This window comes from Scardinius erythrophthalmus, assembly GCF_964197995.2.
Source record: "Scardinius erythrophthalmus genome assembly, chromosome: 17".
Taxonomy (NCBI): domain Eukaryota; kingdom Metazoa; phylum Chordata; class Actinopteri; order Cypriniformes; family Leuciscidae; genus Scardinius; species Scardinius erythrophthalmus.
This window is the reverse complement of record NC_138237.1, coordinates 2,503,304-2,523,965: the sequence shown is the minus strand read 5'-3', so window position 1 is coordinate 2,523,965 and position 20,662 is coordinate 2,503,304. Positions and strand designations below refer to the sequence as shown.

At 38.3% G+C, this 20,662-nt stretch overlaps 2 long non-coding RNA genes across 2 annotated transcripts; one reads left to right on the top strand and one right to left on the bottom strand.

Annotated features, from left to right (window-relative positions):
- The first annotated feature begins 4,558 nt into the window (after nucleotides 1-4,558).
- On the top strand, nucleotides 4,559-5,789 carry LOC308705614. The gene is made up of 4 exons (XR_014031948.1): nucleotides 4,559-4,590; nucleotides 4,906-5,022; nucleotides 5,454-5,492; nucleotides 5,621-5,789. It is a non-coding gene; the product is annotated as an uncharacterized lncRNA (long non-coding RNA).
- Nucleotides 5,790-13,493: 7,704 nt separating this feature from the next.
- On the bottom strand, nucleotides 13,494-17,265 carry LOC308705302. Its single transcript, XR_014031899.1, has 3 exons — nucleotides 17,049-17,265; nucleotides 15,697-15,894; nucleotides 13,494-15,587 (listed from the first exon to the last, which is right to left on the bottom strand). It is a non-coding gene; the product is annotated as an uncharacterized lncRNA (long non-coding RNA).
- Nucleotides 17,266-20,662: the final 3,397 nt, after the last annotated feature.

The window sequence follows — 20,662 nt, the reverse complement described above, 5'->3', positions numbered from 1 at the left end:
ATTTGCATTCCCCGACCCCTCAGGGGAGCGAGAGCCGTGTCCATGCACTTCGTAAATGTACGGGGTGCCAATGACAGGCCGAAAGGCAGGACGGTGTACTGATATACCTGACCGTCGAAGGCGAATCTCAAGAATGGCCTGTGACGGAGTATTATCTGGATCTGAAAGTACGCGTCTTTAGATCGAGAGATATAAACCAGTCCCTCGGGCGAATTTGCGCGAGAATTTGTCTGGTTGTGAGCATTTTGAACTCACAACCAGCATTTTGAAAGTCTTCTCATAAGAGCTTTGTTCAAATATCTCAGATCCAAAATCGGTCTGAGAGCTCCGTCCTTCTTGGGAACGAGGAAATAACGGCTGTAAAAGCCCGACTCGCTCATAGAAGGGGAAACCGGTTCTATAGCCCCTTTGCACAGAAGTGTGGCTATTACTGCTCGAAGTAGATGTGCTACTTCCCCATTCACTCTCATCTCGGTACGCGCCCGAATGCGTGGGGGGCGGCGAACGAACTGCAGAGTATAGCCTAGTTTTACTGTGCTTAGCACCCATTCTGATGCGCCTGGAAGAGCTTCCCACGCTCTTGCATGTGCAGCCAGGGGCAGAATGGCCTCCGGGCTCTGATCGTGCGTGTATTTATAACAGGCTCGTATACTGCAATATGAACAATTCCAGTCGCCTGAACTTAAGAGGGGACTGAGAAATGTGTGAGAAATTGAGGTAGGTCCGCGCGAGGACGGAGTAGCTTTCTTGTAACGTAAAGAGAGCTCCTTGACCGTCCGTTTCTGCCATCCCTTGTGAGCGGCGCAGTAGTGCGGCTCGAACAGAGGGAGGGTGTCTATCTCATTCGCCTCATCCCCTGACGCGGCGGCGCGGGCGAGAGCCGGCGGTTGAGCGGCCGGGAGGGGGGGCGGAGAGGGCGAGAGAGAAGCTCGAGGGAGAGGTTCCGGCGAGCTCCTCAGTCATATCAGTCTCCGGTGGCCACTGCGAGCGGCGCTTCCTATTGCGCGGCCCGGCAGGGACAGGCGGAGCGACAGCTTGGTCGAAAACTTCAAGTCGAGCCTGCAGGGAGCGCAGAAGAGGTGGCGGTCTCCGTTGCTGAGCGGGGCGCGGCACGAGCCGCAGGAAAAAAACTAGGCGTTTTGACAAAAACGCCTCGTGCTCTTTTAGAACAGTGAGAGATAGTGTGTGTCGCAGGGCGAGCACACACAGCAGTAATAAAAGGATATGTCGCCGGATAGCGTAGCAGGCACGGATGGCTGAGGGCGGCGAAGGCGGCCGGCTTCTTCAGGCGCTGTCCTAGGCTTGCTGGTCGCTGGTTTCAACGGCAGCGGCTCTCAAGATCCAGCGATGCGAAGAGCTTCGCTGAAGACAAGAAAATCTGATATTTAGCCTGTGAGCACTGGTTATATACACGCTGGCCACACCCATTCTGACGGTTAGAAGGGTGTGGAGGGCGCGAAGCGCCCTCATTGGAGGCCACGTTTCAGAGTGCTCACTGATAGGCTTAAGCAGTTGCCGCCGAGCAGCCAATGAGCACGCTTATACAGCCTGCTTAGGTCTGCCGGCTGCCGCACTGCGTTGACAATGAATACAAAATTAAGGATAATTTTTGGCTTCAGATCTCGAAGAAAGAAGACTTTCCCGATGCGTAAGCAACTTACGCAATACGAGAGAACCTCTTGTAAGAGAACTGTACGAGTCCCAGTCATGCCGACCCTGTCTTCTTCCTTCCAAACTGAACCTCATCACAGAAAGGTAACCAAAAATGAGTGAACAAAGCCGCTACTCAGAACAAGTTTATTAATTCACTCAAGACAAGGTTAAAAAGGCCGCCCCAACCAAGGAAGTAGCCTATTTAACATAGCGGACAACAACTGAAGAAAGATATGAAACGTAAAGCATAATTGTTACGAGTTTAAGATGTAAACGGGATGATTGCGCAACACTTAGGCTACGTGAAATACTGCCATGTGTGCAAGTAGCAGAAACAACCAGGAATACCAGAGCTACGTTGAAAACGTTAAATGTGAAAAGGTATGAATGACGTTACAAAACATGAAAAATGATAAAATGTAAAAGGAAACCGTAAAGTAAGAAAACAAGAGTGACGTCCAAATCAATGAAATAGCCTAATCAAAATATAATTCCCATAACTATTTTACCCAAACCTCTAAAACTACCTATGAAAGAAAAATGCAGAAACAAAACCCGAAATCTTCAGCGTAGCCTATACGCCGCCTTAAATAAACTACGCTGACTAAAAAAAAAACAATAAATACAATGCGTGGCGATCACTCTCCGACTAAATAACAGAAAACAATTCTAACTATACCGTGGTCTTTAAAGATGGAACATGCACACATAGGTCACATGTGCTATGAACGTTCTAACTCAAAACAGTGCATTCCATCGGCAGCAATACTGACAAACCCCCAAAGGAATGTTAATCTCTGAACCCGTGCGTAAGCAAAAGCAAAAACAAAAACGTAATCATAAACAATCGTAAATGTGATCATGATCATGGTTTCAACAAACAACTCAAGGCATGGGAAGTTGGCTGAGATCTGGCGCTGATCTTCCTCGCTCTTGGTCACTGGGCCTTTTAAACCAGCAGAACGTCTGTGGATTGTTGGAACGTCAGTTCGTGACGTCAAATCTCATATGGGCAACCAATGATCACCACCTAGGAATAACGAATAGAAACACGAACACAAAAGAAAGAGAAAAATACACAAACACACGTGGAACGTAACAATAACAAAACAAACACATAGGCCTATAGCCTACGCTGCTTTGCTGTCTGGCTCGCAAATCTTTCAATAAGCTCTCAAATGATAAACAGATGTGTCAGCCTAAGATAAAGAAAGCACACGGGTCAAAAATGTTGTAGGTCTAGAAAGGGTGAAATATGTGTGAGAAAATGTAAGTGAAAAATGTAATTGGTTTAGTTTCTATTTCTAGGCCTATTGATCACTGGCTATCACCAGAACTTTTACATTACTTAGAGTCAATAGTTTTATTCTCATGAAGCTGATTATCTATTCAAAATAACACTGGTCATGTAATAGGTTCCAGATTCAGACATCAACTGTGTGACGAGTGTCATTAAGTTTGAGACACATGATGATCCTCATTGAGCTTCAGATCAGATCCTCTGATTTCTCTTCACTGTCTCTGATCCTGAAACTAAAGGCCTTTTGAAAAATATGAAAACGACAGGTAATATTATATGTGTTAAAATACAAAGACATTGACTGCCATGTATTTGATTTATTTATAATGCATTAATTCTATGTAATGCTGTTAATATGCTGTGTTGTGTTCAATAGGTTCTGAATACCATTTGATTTCAAGCTGGAAGTTTAGTGGATTGCTTTATCTCTCCCCCAATTAAAACAGTTGTTAATTACAGGGAAGAGTTCTACAGGGAAGAGTTTATTATCTCCTGTATGAAATCCTTACATAGATTTTGATGCATTTGATTTTTTGTTCTGGCAGTTGAACAGAAAGGATGAATACAAATAAACCTCTTAAACATTGTTGTTGCTTGAATTAACCTGTAATTAAAGATCTAAATCTACATGTACTCTAACAACAGTGTTTTTATAGAAATACAATGGTTAAAATCAGTATAAATTAAAGGGAGAGAGTAATAGGCCCACTGTGTTATATGAATCATCCTTTTATCAATTCTACTAATTATTGTAAGGACATTAATGTTGTTAATGTTTGGTCAAAACATAAAGTTACTCCTTGAATCACTAAATATATATTTTCATTTAAAAATCAGTTCATTTCAAGTGATGCAAAAATAGTTGAACTGAAACTGTATACTAGTCTAACTTGTAATACTTGTGTGGACTAGTTGCGGTATGTGGTATGCAAAAAGACAGGTTTAAAATCTGACATATGGCCAAGTACTTATAGTCAAGTCAGGTCATTTCCATTTATACAGCGCTTTTAACAATATAGACAGTAACAGAGATTGTTTCGGCTTTACAGCAGATCTAGAATAAAGTTATTGTCCAGATAAAGTTAGTTTTGATTGATTCACTTCCATTGTAAAGATCATTAGTTATTAACTTAGGGGCCACTTACACACACCGTTTTAACAGAAAACAGAAAACTTTTACTGTGTTCCGGCCGTTCATTTGCATAACAACAGTGTTTGGTGCTCGAGAACGCAAACCTTGAAGCGGGTTCCAAGTGCAAGCGGTGAATTTTGTTTTAAAAAGTTATCTCTGCATGAACTTCAAAAACGTGAATCTGTGCAGATAGCGTGCACATGCACATCACGTGTTTAGTCAGGTATGAGTGTTTGAATATATATGTGCGCAGGCGTGTAGTCTTTCTTTACAAATTGATCTCAACTGATTACTTAATTGGCCTTCAAAATTCCTAATGCAGATTTTTTTGTCACTTCCGCGTATCCATGAACTGGAATTATTTTGACAACGTTTTATATCTGTATAGAGGTAAAGGGAGCCTCCTTCACAGGGGAGGGACTAGACTGCCATATAAAGCACAGTATTAACACAGCACAGATCTTAGACCTGCACTGGATGTTTCCTCTTTTCAGCTCATCACAAGGTGACTAAAACACTTAATTATTACAGCAATTGTTTTGTAAAGAGATTTTTATTAATTTATTTAAATATGAACATTTGTTCATACTATAGTGAAACTTAAACCTGTATCGCACATCAATCATTAACAAATTTTAAACTTTACTGGAAAAAAATGGTTGTAGAAACAATTGTCACAGTGAATTAAACAAAGTTTTGAAGTGGAAAAACTTAAATAGTATTTTCTTGTAAAACATAGGCTACTCCAATAATATACAACTTCAAAAAAAATTACAGTGTTCACTTCACTCTAAGTTGGAACTCCATATTTTTAAAACAGATGATAAAGAGAGACAAGAGAGAAAGAAAAAAATGGCAAACAAAATGTTCCGATCTAATGAACCGAAGCTGCCGAGACTATACAGACAAAACAGCATTTATAGTGGCAAACCAAACTGTGAGTATTTATGATGTTCGAGATAAAACACAGTTATGTATCTTTCATCATAACAGTGTTTCATCTTCCCTGGTGTAAAATCGATTCTAAACTGCTTTTTCATTCACTCTATAACAGCTTTATAGAAAAGGCATATTAGGCAAGATTACGTAGTTACTATTTTGTCTTGTGAAATAAATGTAAACATCCGTTATTGTATGTGAAATTCAGTTCAAGTCTGTTATGCTTAATCATGCAGGGCTAAATAAAAACAACATACAATAATTATGATCACATTTGGCAGATTCTGCAAGTTGCATCCTCCATGATGCTTTCGTTCAAAATGATGCTGATTCATGAATCGGTTCATTCATTCACTGGGAATCAAACTCATTACATGATCATATGCTGAATGAATGCTAAAATCTCATGTCTGTGTTTTTCATTCCCAGTTTATGACATTGCAGAGTTCGGGAAGAGTCCAGGGCGAGGTGAGAGATTTACACATGATATAAAGAAACTAAAGTTACAACTGTGTAGAACTGGTGTGCAAATCTGATGTTATATTGATCTGTGTATATTATATTTCTGAGAATGTTTTTTCTTCTTCTGTTTTTAGGAAGCAGCAGTTCTATTTGCCTAACCCGCAAAATATTCTCCATCTCCAGTCGCTGGTTAAACAATGTATATATATTTTAGCTTTATCATTTATTATAATCAATACAGATTCATGTAATATCAACAAATATCAAGTCCATGGTCAAGAAAGGCCGTTTTACAGTATATATACTAGCTATATAAATGTAAAATTTATTTCTACAAATTAATCTTATTTACTTTCAGTATATGAATGTGTTTAAATCTATATATTATAAAGTACATGTTTGAATTTCATACATGTTTTTTCGGAATGAGACATTTACAGTAATCATTGATGTAATCACTGTTTTTGCTGTATGTTACTGTATGATAAGATAGATACTGTAGAAACTGTTTTTTGTTTGTTTTTAAAGAATGAAATTATTTTATTGTAACTCAGGAGAGAATAAACCGGGTCCAAACTTCTTGTAAAAATAAATAAATACAGAAAAACCTAGACTAATTGATTTGTGTGTTAATTTCCTTGTTGTACATTATCCTTTAATTAAGAAAAAATGGCAAGAGAGATTAATGTGTTTGGACTGAAAAACACTGTGTCAGGAATCATGATTGTTAGACTCGAGACCAGACACGAGCTTCCCAAAAACATCACAACTGCAATGTTGAAAACATTTGGTTATATTCAAAGATTACATGACACAATACAACATTACAGATATTAAAACTATCAGACACACACGTCATGTGAAGTGTCTCTCTCTACTGGAGATCTTCAGTATTACAGCAGATCAACAGCTGACAGATCACATCTATACGACTATAGAAGAAGTTTGGGTCAGTCCATCTCCATAATAAGCGCTATACAAATAAATGTGAATTGTATTGAATAATGCCTAAGGCACATTCAGTACTTACACACACAAATACAGTTATTGTGCATTTGTTATTTCTGTAAAGCTGCTTTGAAACAATCTGTATTGTAAAAAGCACTATATACATAAAGGTGACTTGGCTTGATATTTTAGTTCAATTTTATGTAGCCTAAATATCAAAACTTGTAGAAATCTGATGGGGAAAAGAGTCAAGAAGGATATGCTAAAATATGACTTGTGTTTTGCATGCTATACTTTTTAACTAGTGCATATGTGCTGTATTCAGTAAGTGAATAGTTTTCTTTTCTGCATTGCTAAGATCTTGAAGCCACTGTGAGCTTTTGATGTGGTTTAGACATGTTGTTGTGCTGTAAACCTGCATGACAAGCTGATGTTTGTGTAATGCATTCTTGACTCAACACCGTATTATTTTCATTATTACTCACCGTGAAAGTATCTGTAGTACTGTATGTAATACTCATCTGAATGTTTTATGCAAAATAAACATTTAAAATATATTTTTAATATCAAACGTATTTAACATTAGTTAACTCACAAACAATGAACAATTGTTTTTTTTTACTAACTATAACAAAGATGAATAAATCCTTAAAATATGCGTTGTTTATTGTTAGTTCATGTCAGCTAATGCATTAACTGTGTTAACAAATGAGACCTTATTGTAGTGTTACTGAATAATTAGCCTATTATTTTTTACATATTTTTTTACATAATATGATTCTATACATGTTCTTTTTCTTCATGTGAAACATCATCCAGTGTCTGCTGAAGAAGTTATAAAGATTTCAGTATATGCACGTGATTTATATCCCGCTCTATCGTGTGATAAAGACAGTAAATGCAGACAGAGTGATATTAAGCTTTACAGAACAGCTGAGGGTTGAGTTACAGCGATTACTGAACAAAGATAAATCCTCACAATCTTTACAAAGTTAATGGCTTTGAAGAATCACTGAGTTTTAGTCAACTTATGCTACTAACTGTAACCTCACAGTCTACTAATACTCTAATGACTGCTAGTTGATATGCTGCAAAGTTACTTACAGTTAGTAGAATGTCTATGGACTATAAAAATGATTGTGTTATTAAACAAATGGTTTGTAAGTTTCAGCCACTCCTGTATGTTTTTCGGTTTCATATTACACAATGCTCTGCCACACATCGTCTGCTCTTAAAGGGACATTCCTTCCAAAAATAAAAATTCTGTCATCACCTGTACCTGTGCATTTATTGTGTCTGCCGTACACAAAAGAACAATAGACTATTCAAAATCTTTAATGCTCCACCAAAGGAAGACAAGGTTTTGAACAACATGAGGGCGAGTATGATGACAGAAAGGTCATTTATGGGCGAAATATCCCTTTACAAACAAAAAGACAAATATTTATTGTTTTATATTTTTAAGGTTAAGTTCAGGTGCACTTTATCAGTAAATTTGTCTTTGGCTCAAAATACTCACACACTGTAAATACAATCACATAAATCATAACCCACCACATTTAATATATAGCACAGTAAAAAACAAAAATAAATATATCTCCATCTGATACATATCATAACTCACAACTATAAACACAAATACATATATATATATATATACAATTATTATTTACATTTTTGCTGTTTTGTTTCGTAGTAGTTTTCCTGTTTAGACTTCACTGAAATAGCCTGTAATACATATTAAATACAAATATGTTGAGAAACATGTTTTTTTTAAGATATCATTCATCAATCACTGTAAATGAACATGAGGCTCACAGTGTGGCAACATTGTGGCGTTTGCGTTTTCCCCCTCGACAATAACTGAAATGTTCAATACATACTTGTAGTCAAGACTGTAATATTTGAGTGTGTGCATAAACTGACTTCATTGGGATATTCACTGCAGTAAAAGAGTCTAGCCCTAGTCTTCAGGATATGGAAAATAGTTAGATTAACCATTTTGAAATATTCTTTATTGTCCCTGATAGGGAAATGTGTGATGGACTCGATAGCCAGCATTTCGACAGAACCTGATACATTAAAAATTACACAGCATATTCATACCCATAAACATAAGAATATACGCCGCTAATCTGAACACTTTCTAGAACAACCTAAAAAAAACTAACATAATTTTCCTATCAACTCCATAAAACCATAATCTTCATAAAAAATCCAGTCTCTGGTGAAGTCTTCACACATTAACATGCGTGTTCCACACCAGAGAGTGTGTCCAGAGCGCTTGTATGATTGCACATGTGTGATTTCTCGATTATGAACATATACAGGCATATGATCTCCAATATCCTGAGGATCAAAAAATGATTTCCGCTGTTTTCTTAGTTTTCACTATTAGAAAGAAATGATCAAACCAATCAACAAATGAATTAATCTCAGAAAAATAATTAGAAGAAGAGTTTTGTTTTTTCAGCAGACTGTAGACATTACTGTATCAAGCGGGACACACACTAACACGGGGCATGTTGTCACACACACGGTTTAAAAGTATCCACACATTTCAGCATGACGAAACTTACTTTTACTAGTTGCCATATCAACTATATAGAGAACAAAAATGAATGTAATTTTTTTGTCTCATTCACACACGCATGCCCACACTCACTCACAAATTACACTGGTGGAGCTCCTTGAGTAAACTGTTGAGAGAAAAACAAAAAACATTTAACATTGCCATGTTTGATTTACAAACAAATAAAATAAAATACAAAATGAGTTAAGCAGATCCAGCGTTGGGCTGATTACAGAGCGTCAAATATTGGTTTCCACACAGAGTTGAACTGTTTTTGTTTCTTCTTGTATCTTATTTTAGTTTATCTTTTTTTTTTTTTATTAGATCAGATAATATTTTAAATCTGTCAGGCCATGTTACAATGTACCCCTCATATGGGGCATGTTGTCACATTTCACTTCCATTCTTTCAGGGTAAATCAAGAAACGCTGCATTAATAAAACAAAACCTAAACAAAAGACTAGGCTACTAGACGTGGGAAATTAATGTGGGAAAAAGAAATACTCTGAACCCTAAGTAGATTTACACAAACTGAGAAAGTCAAAAAGTGTTAGGTTGTGTGTAACTTTCTTTTGAAAAAAAATATGAGGAAAGTGAAAGTGAAATAATTTTTTTATATATAAATATATTTCCACGTCTTTCGTTACACTGAACCTGTTTGTGATACGCCATCGTGTGGTGAAAATGAAAACTACAGGGAAGTTTACCAAGACATAATGGACATGTATTAATCTAAAAGGATCTTTAGAAATAGCCTACATATAATCTAAAATGTTCGAAAAATACTAATTTATATAAAACAATTTAGACTATGTGAGAGATCTGTTCAAAGAGTGTAGGGATCTTTAGGGATGTAGTGCCACTTTAAACCACGAGATGGCAGCAGCGGACCTTATTTTCACTTTATTTCAACTTTATTCCATTTAACTTAGTTAATGACAGCAGCATTAATCACTTTGGTTAATATTTTTTATACTACAAACAGTATATTAATTTGGAACCTGAAAACTAGTGTAGCTCATATTAAATCATGTGTGTGTTAATGAGTTTGTCCACAAGGTGTCAGCACTGACCCGAGCCGCTGCTTTCAGTGTTGCCAGATTGGCCGGGTTCCCGCCCAATTGGGCGGTTTTGAATTTGATTGTGCGGGTAAAAAAGGGTTTGGGCGGGTGGACAAAATTTGGGCTGGTTTGGGGTCAGTTCGGCGGTTTTCAAACATCTACATTTTAAAGTCTAATTGATTAAAAAACTAAACTAAAGTGTGCATGTAGTCCATAAAATCAGTCATCATGACATTACTGTACACACACGCGCGCCCATGCAGAGTCAGCTTAGTGTTGACATCACCGACGAGCACGCACTTTTAGCCAATCAGTGATCAGCAGGCAGATGCGATTGAGCGCGATAAGTTGTAGCTGTATATTCAAGTGATCGCTAATGCCAAAGTGATAGGCTAGCTATAGCCTACTAAACAGTAAAGATAGTGAGCAACTCTAAAAACGTACACCTGGTGGGAGATAGATGGTGAATATAACTCTGAGGAGAGCACAGTTGAATGACTTGAAATGAAATTAAATATGGGACGTGAAATATGTCCATGGCCATGTGCACACTAACCTAACCTTACCAGAGACATCGGCAACTTTTACACCGTCCAGATTGCACTATACTCGACCCTGACAGCTGCTGAAAAAGGTTTGAATCAACGATGAATGAGTTTGACTGCTAAATTCTGCGTTATGTTCTGCAATGTGTACTTCCGAGGGTTAAAGTCATCGGTTCATTTCTTGATTGCCGTTTTGACAGTGTCCATCTGGACATTTTAGTCATATTGGCTAATTCTCCTTTATTATTGCCCTGTTTTGATCTGTTTTCCTGACTTTTACTGACTTTTCTCAACTCACAGAAGTGACGTCAACGTCCGATCTAGCAGTAGCATAACCCATTCAGGCAAGAGTTATTTTAACATATGCGTAATTTGCGGGTGGGACATGTCCCCACCACTTTTTGCTAAGGTTGATATTGTCCCACCACTTTTGAAACAACTCGCGGCACTAATATACCAATACAAATAAACAAAACATCTTCAGTTAACTAGCAGAGCATTCATTTAGTTTGTTTGTTAAATAAATAAGAGGCGACCTAGCGCTGAAATGTGTTGATTTTTAAATAAAGTGATCAAAGTGCTCGTTGCCGCTGCGATCAGTGGCATGGATACTGTGTTTGTGGCTCGCGCACAGTCTTCACTCGGACGCGCGCTTCAATCCGTTGTGGAGATTCTCTATTCGTTCCGGTGAAATTACAAAACAAAATGCACACAAAAGTGTCCCTGCCTGATATACAACCACTGATAAACATAATCGGATTTGATGAGAAAAAAAACTGTTAGTACATTCATTGTATTAATTATCTACTAAAATAAAAATCTCAAATATTTGGTCAAACTCTGAATAAATCCGATTTATTACGAAATCCGAAATGATTAGGCTACGTTCGTCATGTCCGATTTGAAAATTTACGCGCGTAAACTCCGCTCTGACTGGATGATCACATGACGAATTTGTGAAGGTTATGAATTGTGTTGAGCAATATTTTATGTAATGAACGGCTGAAACCTGGTAGACACAAGATGTAACACAATATGAGCAACTGAAGAATAGGCCTACATTATTTCAGACATACCATATAACAAAGACATTTTGAGTTCAAGAGTGTTTGTTTGTTCTAGCATAAAACTCCCCAATTCTTTAATTAGTCTATGATAAATATGATGTAAAACTAAAAGCGACACAGAAAGCAGCTAAATGAGTTAGAAACTCTTAGCGAAACACTTAAAGCTGGATAACTGAGAGGATTGTGTGATGGCAGTTCACTCCTTCAGTCGGTGAAGCCATGAGAGATTAAATCCTGGGATTATTCCCATCTTCCCACAGGAGAAACGACTGAAAGATGGAGTTTGAGGAGGAACCCTGCAGAATGAGAGATGAAGATACAGAGGAACAAACAGGTTGGTGTTTTCCTTCATTCTCTTTAATGACAGATGAGGAACATTAAGATGAACACTCATATACAGTAACAATAGGGGAGAGCCAGGACGATTGAAATGCAGGACGAAACACTGAGATTTCCTTGAAAACCACTCAAGTCATGTACGTCAAATTTCGTTAGCACGCAATGCCTACCATACCTGTGAAACATTTCTTCTTTATGTCGTGCCGTTTTGGAGTTAAAGCCGCAAAGCTGTTTTTGAGTGCGGTAAGTGAATTCTTTCTTGTTATAATTTTGATGATTATGGCTTACAGCTTATGAAAACCCCAAATTCAAAATGGTTTTCATAAGCTGTAAGCCATAATTATAACAAATATAAAAATTGAATTACTGAAATAAATTAACTTTTGCACAGTATTCTAATATTTCGAGTTTACCTGTACATCAAGATATATCGTAGATCAAATTGTCTGGCAATGAATAGAGTATTTCAGAATCACTGGATCATGATATCGATATGATGGACAAAACTGTATTGTAGTTGCGAGTACACCAGAGTCCTGTGCAATTATTCTTGTCTCACTAAATGCCGCAAAGTGTCCTCCTTTTTGGTGTTATGGAAATGGCCACCCTGGAGACACATGATGATCCTCATTGAGCTTCAGATCAGATTCTCTGATTTCTCTTCACTGTCTCTGATCCTGAAACTAAAGGCCTTTGAGTTTCACCTCAAATCTACTTCTGACATCTAGTGGACAAAGATGAAAACTGCAGTGAATATTCTGTGTGTTAAAATAATAAATATACAATACATTCATGTACTTATTTGATTCATAATGCCCTAATTCTGTTTCATGCGATTGATATTCTGTACTCATGTGTTAACTCAGACCTAAATAAGTGTTCATCCAGTCACAGGGACTTTTGTCAACAATTGTCATCACTGTCATACCAAAACAACACAACCATACTCCAGGGTCCATCAGTCTTTCAGTCCAGATTAAGTGCCAACACTTTTATATGTCATTTTGACATCATTCTTCTCTAAATTCTGCTCACATATTCAGACGAGCTGCACAGACGTTATCAAAAAACCTTTTGAATTCATAACAATTGCTGAGACAACCTTGAGAAGTCAATGTGTCAATGAGAAACAGAAGGATGAATCTCTGCGACTTTTTCATATTTGAACAAAACTGCATGGTCAATATAAAGTCTGTACTTGTTGCTTATTGTGCAATTCAATATGAATATCTGCTTCAGTTTTTTAAATGTTAAAAATCTTATTGTATTTTATTCTTGTAATCTCTGAATCTAGAAGCAGGGTTTCAGCATTGCAGATGTGTTGTGAACATATGATCTTGATTCCTGCATCAGTGTAAGAGTTTGTGTTTATTAGTTATTAAAGCTTTAGTGATGAACATGCTCAATCAACACTCGTCTTTGGCCTTTGAAAGAAAAAAGTACAATATGAAAAGAAACACACAAACAAGCAGTTTAAGTATCAAAACATTTTTATTTTATTTTTTCCTGAAAATTATAATCAGGTTTGTTCTCTGCTGGTAGTAGCCTATGTTCACTATAGTGAAATACTGTGAAATACATATAGTGAATTAGTTTCGTTAAAAAATAAATCTAGTTCATATTTATTTACAATTCTAGTAAGAGTTTAAGAACATCATACCGGAAAAACACTGTCTTAAAATGGTTTTAAATCTGTGACAATTCTTGTCTTGTAACACAACTGGTGTCGTGTGCGGCCGCTAAGTTAATAACTAATGATCTGTGCAACAGAAGTGAATCAATCAAACTAACTTTATCTGGACAATAACTTTATTCTAGAGCTGCTGTAAAGCCTAAACAATCTCTGTTACTGTAATCCCCTATTATCACTGTAAAGCTGCTTTGAAAAGCGCTGTATAAATGAAGGTGACTCGACTCTTGTTTCCCCTGTTTTGTGTTTAAGGACTTTTATATTCATATGTATTTTCTGTTCCCATTGTTCCAGTGTTTTGCTGCATTCACTGTTGTTTAACTTTAACAACCAATAAATGACACAATGGGTTCTTGGTTAATCTCTCTTCCATATACACATTGTCGGTAGGGTTGGGCGATGTCCCCTAAATTGGCAGTTGACGATGTTTACAGTAAAACATCGCGATGGACGATGATATCGTCGGGGGGGGGGGGGGGGGGGGGGCAAGGTCTTTCACTGTGAGGTTGAGTTACCAACTGATGAGCATAAATCCTCTTTGTGTGTGTGCGTGTGTGTGAGAGAGAGAGAATGCACACTGTACTTATATCTACTGTGTTTACGGGAATACTCGACTTGGCATTTTGATATATTTCTGTGTTTATTTGGCCGTTTAGGTGCGCAAACGAAGACGAAGGCTACTATGCTTGTCCGTGTTGCGCTCGGAGCGCGCACACAGCATCCTGTCAGTAGAATTCAGTTCTCTTTCGCGAATTATCGCGCTTTTAATATTTATTTTAAATATAACTTTAAGCAAAATCGTCAACTGAAATCTGCGCGGATTATCAACAATACGACACATTTATAGGACATAAAAGGGTCTCTGCGGCTAAAGTGAAAGTACCAGCGGCCAGCGGGTGAAATGTTTCGAAATGTCTCTTTGCACAGCAAAGCACCCGTTTCAATAAAATGATATATTAAAGTTTATATAGCCTACTTTTACATTTTCGCTGCTGTTCTAAAATGTTTTTTGCCATCACCTTAAACAAGCTGCATCTGCTTGAATCCCAGTGCAGGAGCTCTAGGTTACCACAGAAACGTAAGCGGTTAACGTTAGTTGATTGCTGTGGTGACTCGTGACACTCGCGAACAGCACTGCACACACTTTTGCCGGTACAACTTGAATATTATTACTATCATAAACTTTTCATTAACTTCGGTAGGCTGTACAACAAGGGAATTGTAATTGGCTGCTTTTTCTACAGAGAGCCGATCTCTGTTGATGTGCCTTAATTTTTTTTATCGATCGTTTGTTGGTAAAGGGTGAGAAACCTTGCGAGCCACATGGTTTTTCCCAAAGAGCCAGGTGTAGCTCGCTTGGTAGGTTCCCAACCACTGGTATACACGAATCAACAGATTAAATAACGTGACCATTTCACGAACTGCCGTGACACTGGGCTGGTCTGACAGGGTGGGGGGCGTGGCATCACGATGGTGGCTCTCCATCGTGATGTCGGTCAGCCATCACGATGGACGATGATATCGTCCATCGGCACAACCCTAATTGTCGGCGATTCTTTCTTTTGTAAAGTCATGCAGTGTGAAACCTCCTGTCGCGGATCCATCGTGTGTGTGTGAACACAGCAGTGACAGTGAGTGTTACAGAGAGTCGTGCGGTGTGAAAACAACAGTGATTCGACTGCTTTGAAAATCGTGCAGTGTGAACTCGGCATTACTCTTGATTTCTCCATGTCGTCTCCCCTTAATGCTGCATGTTTGAGCCATGTGTGACATCTAGAGTTTGAGCTTTCTTCATTATCGTCATGTGATCCGTGAGTTTCTGTGAGCGTTTCTGAATCATCTGAGTCAATCTCTGCTGGTCCGTCTGGATCAGGAGAAACTATGAGATCACAAACACAGGCATTCCTAGTTAAAACTGATCAAAAATTGCCATCAAGTTGAAGAAAAATGTGTAACAGTGTTTTATCTTAAAGATCATTAAGACTCACAGTTCGGTGTTCCACTGTTAAGGCTGTTGTGTCTGACTCGTCTCCGGATCTGTTTCTCTCCTGGATCAAGAGCTTGAATCTCATCCTCTTTCTTTGTCATTTTCCTCTTTCTCTGTTTTCCTGATGTTTAATTCTCCTGCAGTTCGAGACGCTCCGCAGATCTGCCGTCACAATTCATTTCTCCTTTCTGCATTATATCTGTGGCAAAACATATCAAAGTTTGACGTTTGTGGTAACACTTTACAATAAGGTTCATTAGTTAACATTGGGTAGTGTATTAACTAACATGAACTAACCATGATACGTTTGTTTCTGTATTTGTTAATCTTTGTTAATGTTAGTTAATAAAAATAAAGCTGTTCATTGTTTGTTCATGTTAGTTCACAGTGTATTAACTAATGTTAACAAAATTGTAATAATGTATTAGTAAATGTTGAAATTAATATTAAAGATTAATAAATGCTGTATAGTTAGTTAGTTAAATTTTATTTCTGTGTCATGCCAAACATTTGGCCCATCCCACGTTGGATTACAAGACACCACAAACTTATTTAGCAAACATCTTCCGGTCGCATATACAAATCATTCGGGGAAATACATGAAATCAAATATATACATACACACACACACACACACACACACACACACACACACACACACACACACACACAGCATGTACAAACAAATCCTCATCTACAGATCATCTCGATAAAGAGCTTTTTGATCATATCAAAAGCTTTCTGAAAATCAATAAAGCACGAATATGTATGCTTATTTTCACTTCTTATTTTAGTTATAATTGTAGATCAAGACATGATCTTGACTTATGGAACCCATTTTGTTCTTCAATGAGGATCTCTTCTTTCTCTCGGTACACCATGAGCCTTTCATTAAGTATTGTAGAATACAGTTTATAAACTGCTCATTAAACTAATCCCTCTATAATTCAAAGGCACCCTTGGATCCTCATTTTGGGATTTTGGTATCGGATTAATAATAGATTTAAGCCACATAGATGGTATTTTGCCGGATTCATAACACCATTTAAATAAATCAAACAAAATATCGAATAGTTTGGGTGATTTTAGTATTTCATTTGGAATATTTTCAACCCCCGTCGCTTTTCCTAACTTAGCTTTATTAATGGCCATTTGAACTATACGTGCAGTTCATTATTAGTTCATGCTAACTAATGTTGTTAACTAATGTTAACTAATGAACCGTAATGTAAAGTGTTACCACATTTGTTACTAATTGATTTGCAACACAGAATTACATTTCAGTTTCTTTATATTATAGTAACATTGTATTTGTGTTGAGATTTAAATAAAAAGAAAACATGTTTTAATTACCTTGTGATGAGCTGAAGAGCGTCTGGTGGATAATAATATTATATCTCTGAATAAGAGACACACATTTCCAATAGTGTTTGATGAGGTGTATTTTCTTGCATGAAAAGGCCAGCAGAGACACAGACACACAGAGAGATTACAGAGTGAAAGTGAAGAGGAGGAATCGTCCTCTTTTAGAGCCTCAACTCTCTCTTATCACTCTAGACCAGCGGTTCCCAAACTTTTTTTCCGGGGCACGCCCTACTATATCCCAACCGGGTTGGCGCACCCCTAATCCCCACTTCAAAAAAATAACGCAACAAAGCTTTGTTTTATCGCCATATAAAGACTCATGTTTAATCATGCGCAAATAACCAGAACACACATGACAATAACAACATCAACAAAGTTTCAATATAATGCAACAAAGCTACGCACAAGCTTCCACTTTTAAGAGGACCAGTGACAGACACAGGCTCAGTAACAGAAAGCACGGTTATTTTCAGCCGCGTAATTTAGTTTTATTTAAAAAAGAAATATTTTGTAACATTACACGTGAAATGTTGTTACGGTCACTTTTGATCACTTTAATGCATCCTTACTGAAAAAAAAAATCTGACTAACCAACACATTTTTGAACGGCAGTGTACATTCAGTTGGTCATTATTGCAATATAAACACTATCAGACTGATCAACAAGGTATAGCCTATCTTCATTTACCAGTCGAAGAAGGAGCAACTTTCTGCTATTATGTTTACTCCGTGCACTGTCAAGGGCTTCATCATATTTGTCGTGGTACCGGGCTTTGCAGCAATTATTTTACCGCACATAGCCTGCATCGAGCCTGGAGAAATGTAGCCACACTTTTGATCGACTTTTCCACATCTTTATGGTATTGTGTGTGTGTGTGCTCGCGTCTCTCATGAGTATGTGCGCGGAGAGTTTGTGTGTGTGCTCGGGTCACATTGAGAATGTGTGTGTGCTCGCGTTTCATATAAGTATGTGCGTGGAGAGTTTGTGTGTGCGTGCGCGCGTCTCATATGTGCGCGGAGAGTTCCGCGCGTCTCATGTGTGTAGAGTTTGCTTGTAGGCCTATGTGCGTGAGCGACTTTAGGTGTGTCGTTGTGCATTTCATATGTATTTGTTTTATCAAAAACTAATAAATGATAGTTTTTTTTATTTAAAATAAAAGGAAAAGGAATTTACAAAGGAAATGTTTACTGTTCATGTTTTTTTATTGTGTGGAAAAATCCTACTTAAAAAAACAGACAGCCATTACATTTTTCCTCTCGCGCACCCCCTGGTGGTAGCTCGCGTACCACACTTTGGGAATCCCTGCTCTAGACCACTGATCATATTTTCGTAGACGCATATTTTTTTTGACTTGTTTATCATATTTTACCCTTGAGTGGAGGCTCATAACACTACACTTCCACATTAGAATATGTTTGCTCGTTTACTGTCATATAACGGTCACACATTTCTCATTTCCAGCTGTATACAATGTTCATACATCATATTCATAAGATCAATAACTGTTCTTTGTTCTATCAAATCAGACCTCGCGCAAATTATCTTATTATCTTATTACTGCCTTTCTAAGCAATTCCATTAATAAAGAAAAATCAAACATATAGAAAATGTAAAACATAGTGCATAACATATTAGATTTCTTCGACAAGGGTTAATATGCAGTGCGACTGACGCAGGAGCTTTAAGGTTATAAACACACACACACCCACACCCACACCCCTTCACTGAGCTGAAGCTGCGCCAGTTTGATTAGACTTTATCATTGCTTATCAACTACTACCAAATGTTACTGCGCAGTACAGTGACAGTAACAGTATTTCTCAACCCTGCGGCTGTCAGGATATATAGTAATATCCTTTTTGTTCTGCACATAAAAGTTTTTAATTCTAGTGGTTGACCAATGTGTGTTTTTCAATAACTGATAGTACTAGCTATCTCTACTAATGATGCTTAGTGTTGACAATAAATGAAAATCCATGTTTCTAAATGAATGCTATTCATCTTAATAGAATTACAGACTGACTGGAAAGACATTTTATATTATATTAATGGTAGACCTACTTTAAAAAAGGTAAGTGAATCAGCTGTCTCGTGTGTGTGTGTGTGTGTGTGTGTGTGTGTGTGTTACTCTCTCTCTCTCTCTCTCTCTCTCTCTCTCTCTCTCTCTCTCTCTCTCTCTCTGCCTCTCTCTCTCTCTGCCTCTCTCTCTCTCTCTCTGCCTCTCTCTCTCTCTCTCTCTCTCACTGCCTCTCTCTCTCTCTCAAATTCAAATTCAAATTCAAATTCAAATGAGCTTTATTGGCATGACTTGTACAGTATTGCCAAAGCATTGGCCATTAAATAAATGGACATTACATACACAAATAATCAATAAATTCAATAAATCAATCAGTAAACAAAAGTATGAGTACATTTATATATAAAAAATAAATAAATAATAATAATAAAAACACCTTTGTACATTTGTACCAACATTCAGACAAGATAAGGATGATTCTGACTTTAGTTTTGTCCACTGGCTGACTCTCTGAGTTTGTGGCAGGCCGTCACATATTTTGCTGCTGTTGTGATTGAGCTGGAGTTCTCTCCCAGAATATGCTTTAATTTTTCTGAATTTGGTAATGTCATAAAATTTGGTTCTAGTTGTTGGAATCTAGTGAAATAGTCTGATCTAATGCTGTGATAGTGATCACAGTGTATCAGGAAGTGTTTTTCTGTCTCCACCTGTCTCTGAGAGCACAGTGAACACAGCCTCTGCTCTCTCGGCTGCCATCTCTGCCTGTGCCAGCCTCTCTCTACAGCCAGACTGTGGTCACACACACACACACACACCTCTCTCTACAGCCAGACTGTGGTCACACACACACACACACACACCTCTCTCTACAGCCAGACTGTGGTCACTCAGCCTGTACTTGGTCAGGGTCTTTCTCACTTTATGCTCTTTCACACAGCTAAGGTATTCTGCTGGTTTATAATATCTTTTCAGGCGTAAATAGAGTTCCATCTTCTTTTGTGATTTAGTAGCATCTTTCCAATAGGTAATGTCATTTTGTTTTTGTAATTTAATAATTTGGTTGGGCCAGATAGTGCTGTGCTGGTCTGGCTGTAGTTTCAGCATGAGCTGAGAGAGTGTGCTCCGGTGCCGGTTCTGCTCCTGACACCGCAGGGCCTCAGCTGGTATGAGCTCGGGTCACTGCGCTCCGGTGCCGGTTCTGCTCCTGACACCGCAGGGCCTCAGCTGGTATGAGCTCGGGTCACTGCGCTCCGGTGCCGGTTCTGCTCCTGACACCGCAGGGCCTCAGCTGGTATGAGCTCGGGTCACTGCGCTCCGGTGCCGGTTCTGCTCCTGACACCGCAGTGCCTCAGCCTGGTATGAGCTCGGGTCACTGCGCTCCGGTGCCGGTTCTGCTCCTGACACCGCAGGGCCTCAGCTGGTATGAGCTCGGGTCACTGCGCTCCGGTGCCGGTTCTGCTCCTGACACCGCAGTGCCTCAGCCTGGTATGAGCTCGGGTCACTGCGCTCCGGTGCCGGTTCTGCTCCTGACACCGCAGGGCCTCAGCTGGTATGAGCTCGGGTCACTGCGCTCCGGTGCCGGTT